Source organism: Zingiber officinale, chromosome 2B, assembly GCF_018446385.1.
Source record: "Zingiber officinale cultivar Zhangliang chromosome 2B, Zo_v1.1, whole genome shotgun sequence".
Lineage (NCBI taxonomy): Eukaryota > Viridiplantae > Streptophyta > Magnoliopsida > Zingiberales > Zingiberaceae > Zingiber > Zingiber officinale.
The window spans coordinates 59,463,037-59,469,036 of NC_055989.1; positions in this window are offsets into that span (position 1 = coordinate 59,463,037).

The window sequence follows — 6,000 nt, forward strand, 5'->3', positions numbered from 1 at the left end:
CGCTCCTAATTAATTTTCTATAGTCATCCAAAATGAAAGTTTGATCTAGTGATCCACAAACAAACTAATCCGATGTAGAGGAAGGCACTCAAAGCCAACGTGCAAGTTTGTTTATATCACTTACAAACCAGTAATGGAGACCGTGGAATTTATTTAAAAATCCCTCTCCCACTTAGTTATTTAAGGTGAGGAATTTTAACTAACAAGCACACATCACAGTAAATAAAAGCAATAATTATGGAAATTAATTTTTTAACTATTATGACCTTTTCCATCACTGTCCTTCACGTGCTGTCAGCCCTAGGGTTCCTGCTGTCGAGTCCATCGAGCTTCCTTTTCTGCTGCGCCTCCGGTCCTCCAATAGCACCACGCCTCACAAGGATACGATCCGCGACATAAAAAATAAAATTTTACATACTTCGATCCTATATTCCACGAGGGAATGTACAGCAAGTCTAGATCGAACATAAATGCAAAATCCTAGGGTTAATACAGCTCCTGCTGTATTAGTTAAATACAATCATGCACACACAATAAAATGCCCTTGACATATCCAAGGGTCCAATCACACACAATAACCATAAGCCATAATAGTTGGAGCCTGGAACCACAGAGTTAGCATATCCTACTATTATCCTGCCTAAATTATGTATGTTATATGCATAATTAAACTGAAAACCAAACACACAGAGGTAAACCCTAGCTCTTATACCAATTGTTGGTTGGTCCTAGGAAGATCGTACCGGTTCCACTGTACAAAAATTTTATACAAGTGTCGAACCTTTCCTAACCACCTATTGTGTTCTTTAGAAATTAAATTAGGAATCGTAAATGGAACTTAACATTATTGATTCCAAATGTTCTTAATGGTTTAGACTTGGATCGCAAACGATGCTTAACATTATTGATCCAAATCCACCTACGTTATAAATTCAATTAAATATTAATTTCAGAAATCGGCTTCCAGGTTAAACATGGCGAGGCACTAGGCCTTCTTGGATATGGGAGTAACCACCACTTCCTAGAAAAAGTCTTTTAATGAAATCTAATATTTAATTTCCTTATATAACTCTAGGTTTAACCAAAAAGAACAATCGAATCACAAATTCAAAAAACAACAAAAAAACACAAACTCGAATATCTAATCTGAAAATCTAGAATCATATGCATCTTGTGTTTGGAATTCATACAAAGAAAAACTAGTATGATGAGAAAAATAATTACTAGTTATACCTTTCTTTGTATGCAACGACCTCTTAATCTTCTACCGTATTCCTCTTCTTATCTCGGACGTTGTATGGGCAACGATCTACCGAGATGAGAACCACCCAAGCACTTCTTCTTCCTCACCATGTTTCGCCCACCAAAAACTCCTCCAAGGATGTAGAGGTTCGACTACCACCTCCAAGCTCCAAGGGATGCAAGAAACAAAGCCTCCTTTCTCTCCTTCTTCTCCAAGTAATATCCGGCCAACTTCCAAGCTCCAAATGATGAAGAGTTTCAACCAAGGAGAAGAAAGAAAAAGGAGATGGGAGAACTAGAAGGGCCGACCACACCACCAACGAAAAGAGGAGGAGAATAGAATAGAGTTCTTTTTTATGAAGGCACCCCTACCCCCTCTTTTATAATCCTTGGTCTTGGAAAAAAAGGAAAATTTAAATAAAAAACTTCCTTATTACTTTGCCATGAAAAGGAAAATTTAATTAATTAAAACATATTTCCTTTTCTTAAAACAATATGGCCGGCCACCTCATAATCTCAAACAAGGAATGTTTTAACATGAATTAAAACTTCCTAATTTGTTTCCAGAAATTTTAAAATAAAAATTCATCTAATAATTTATCCCTTCATGGTTGGTTATAAAAGGAAATATATAAATTAAAATTTCTCTATAAAACATGTGGATGATTTCCAAAAAGGAAAGTTATCTTTAAAATTAAAATCTCCTAACAATCTACAAATATGGAAAGATATCAAATATTTTCTTAATCTTTTGTAGAAACTTATAAAAGGAAATATTTAATTTTTAAACTCTATTTTTAAATCATGAACATGGTTACAAAAAAGGAAAGTTTTATCAAAATTAAAATCTTCCTTTCAATCTACAAATACGGAAAGATATCAAATCTTTTCTCAATATTTTGTAGAAAGCTATAAAAGGAAAGATTTACATTTTAGACTCTCTTTTAAAACCATCGAATCCACATAAGAAAAATTTTAAAATAAAAATCCTTTTAATTTTCTTAGGGCTGGCCACACCATGCTTAGGCTCCAAGCATTGGCCGGCCACATACTTGTCTTATCCTATTGGTCTTGGCCGGCCCCTAGCTTAGGTTCCAAGCTAGCTTGGCCGGCCCCAATAGGATGGGTATAAAGGTGGGTATAGGTGGGTATAATACTTTATAAATAAAAGGCTACGAAAGGGACCAAGAGGAGAAATTGGTTTTGGTCTCCCGATAAAATTAAGCGTCCCGTGTTCACCCTAAACACCCAACTTAATTTTATCAATAATAATTCATACTACTAAAGAATTATTATTGAACTACCGCACCAACCCCAAATTACGTTTTGGGCTCCTTCTTATTATGAGTGTGTTAATCTCCCTGTGTTTAAGATGTCGAATGTCCACTAATTAAATGAGTTACTGACAACTTACTTTAATTAATTTCTTAGTCCAAGAGTAGTACCACTCAACCTTATCGTCATATCGGACTAAGTCCACCTGCAGGGTTTAACATGACAATCCTTATGAGCTCCTCTTGGGGACATTATTAACCTAGATTATTAGGACACAGTTTCCTTCTATAATCAACAACACACACTATAAGTAATTTCATTTCCCAACTTATCGGGCCTATTGATTTATCGAGTTAAATCTCACACTTTGATAAGTCAAAGAAATAAATACTAAATATATGTGATTGTAATATTAGGATTAAGAGCACACACTTCCACAATAACTAAGGTCTTGTTCTTTTATTAAGTCAGTATAGAAAGAACTTACCTTAATTGGTCCTACTCAATACACGTAGAGTGTACTAGTGTAATTTATTAGTCAAGATAAACTAATACCTAATTACACTACGACTATTCCAACGGTTTGTTCCTTTCCATCTTAGTCGTGAACTACTGTTTATAATTCATAAATAACCGATAACATAATCTTATGTGTGTGACACCACACACCATGTTATCTATAATATAAATTAATTGAACAACTACATTTTATCTTTTAATATAGTCCAGCACAGTGCCACTGATAAAAGTAAAAAATACTTGTTATCTTTTCATACTTCTAATATATAATGCCTCGGCATTTTAATAAGCACCTTGTGTGTCAAAATGCCTAAACTCTTGACTTTGGGATCTACTTAAGGCCTTGGCCTTTTTCTTTCTTTTCTTTATCTTGCTTATACTTGTTAATACCTCTATTAAAAAGGTGTCTCATACAAAACTGCACTAAAATGCTTATTAACTCCGCACTAAAATGCTTAACGGAATTGCATGGAAATACTTAATAGAACTGTACTGAAATGCTTATTGAAACTGCACTAAAACTAAATCTGCATACAAGCGTAATCAAATCTGCCTACAAACTTAATCAAAATTCTGCACTATAAGCTTAATCAAAATTCTGCACTAAAAGCTTAATCAAATCTGCCTACAAACTTAATCAAAATTTTTCACTGTAAGCTTAATCAAATCTTCCTCCAAACTTAATCAAAATTATGCACTATAAGCTTAATCAAAATTCTGCACTATAAACTTAATCAAAATTCTGCACTATAAGCTTGATTAAAATTCTGCACTATAAGCTTAATCAAATCTGCACTATAAGCTTAATAAAAATCTGCACTATAAGCTTAAATAAAAATCTGCACTATAAGCTTAATTAAAATCTGCACTATAGGCTTAATTAAAATCTGCAAATCTAATTAAGCTACTAGAGATCTAATTGGATCTTCCAATGCTAAACCATCAAAAATCTGAAAGTAAAGTTTCCATCCTTAATTTACGTCATCAACATTTGATCATCATCTTTTCTGAATCTAATATTCCCTTAAATTTATGCATTCTCTTCCCATAAATTAATCAATATGATATCTGTCTCATGCTCACTGCATAACAAAACAATTTACTCCTTTCCAAATCTAAATGAACTAAATTTAGTTTAGCACCAATCAAACAATAAGGAATAAACTAAACCACATATTCAAATTAATTAAAACCTCTTCTCATCTTCTTTATGAAACTCACGGCAGGAAATCTTCAAAATCATTAATCTTTGCGGCATGCGTCGAAAATCAAGAATACATGAATCCGAAACTACTCTACTGCAGGTGAGGAAGCACTTACCTTGCTTCTTGGACTCACAACCGAACAAGAAGGGCTTCTAGGACCTTGGCCGACCGCCGGAGACGATGCCCTAACTCCCTTTTGTTTTCTGCCCGAGCTCCATCATCGTACGCAGAAGAGAAGGAGAGAATGGTTTAAGTCACGGGAAAACAGAGCATCAACTTATCCCTTTTTATAACTTAATATTTCTGTTAACTCCTTAAATAAATTTTTCTATCTTTTCTAAACAGATTTGTCCGTTTGCATTCTTGGTCCGCCGGATTTGCCCTCGGTCAGAGGTTGTGGGTTCGATTACTCAGCCGAACCCTTTTTCTCCTATTTATTTCCTATTTATTAATTACTACTTAAATAAATTTTGTTCCTTCTTTTAATCAGCATCGCTCGCTGGAACACTTGGTCAGCCGCGCTTCCCTAAAATCAGGAGTCGCGGGTTCGATTCCTCAGCCAAACCCTTTTTATTCCAATTTATCTCTTATTCTTTAACTACTGCTTAAATAGATTTTTCTCCTTCTTTAATCTGTAATGCCAGCTGGAACAGTTGGTCAGCCGCGCATTGTTTAAGGCTTGGCTCGTGGGTTAAAATCTCGGCCGCAACCTTTTTCTTCCTATTATTTCCTGTTATCAACTTCTACTACTTAAATATATTTCATACTTCTTTTAATCAGCAACAACTGCTTGCACACTTGGTTAGCCGGACTCGCTTAAAGCTTGGGTCGGTCGGAGGTCTAGGGTTCTGTTGGGTTTTTCGGGCCGCGAAAACCGCTTTTCGCGTCGCGGAAACCCCGAATCACCCAAAGTCGTAGATCCGTGCAAGGAAAAACCGAATGAAATACAAGTATGAGTTTCAAAAACTTTAGATCTACTCCTAGATCTATGTGTTGAGAGCTTTTACCTTTGAAGCGTGCCCTCGCAAAATTCCCGCTCATCCAAACGGTGCCGGATCTCGAGAGTGTCAAAATAGACACTCCTCTAGAAGTATCCACACGAACTAATTAGGTGGAGATGACCAAAAACCAAGGTGTGCTAGCACCTATGTGGTTCGGCCAAGGAAGGAGGAGAGGGAGAGCTTGAGAGGAAGAAGGAAGAAAAATGCACACTTGAATGAAAATGAATTCTCATTCAAACCAAAAGTGGTCGACCACTCTCCATTGTGCAACTCCCAAATTAATTGCATTAATTGCAATTAATGTGAAGCCATTAAAGAGAATGGCTTTGTAACTTCCATGAGGTGGCACCCATGATGATGTGGAGTAACATCATTGGTCCACATCAATGCCAACTCACCAATGAGGTGGATAAAGTCAAGTCAAACTTGACTTTTAATCTTCCTCTCAAGTCAAGTCAAACTTGACTAAATCTCTTCCATGGTTGATCGAATCCAACCATTTGATTCAAGCCAACTTAATATAATGAATCTAATTCATTTAATTAAATTGATTCAATGAGTCAAAATCTAAATTAGACTCATTGGACACATGAATCAACTTGAGTCAAACTCAAGTTAGCCCAATTAGGATTACTCTTAATCCAATTTGATTCATCAAATGAATCTAATCCTCTTGGTTCATCATATGAACCTAATCTCCATCTAATTGTCCTAAGTGTATGACCCTATAGGTTCTTGTAACGTTGGCAATGCCTAAA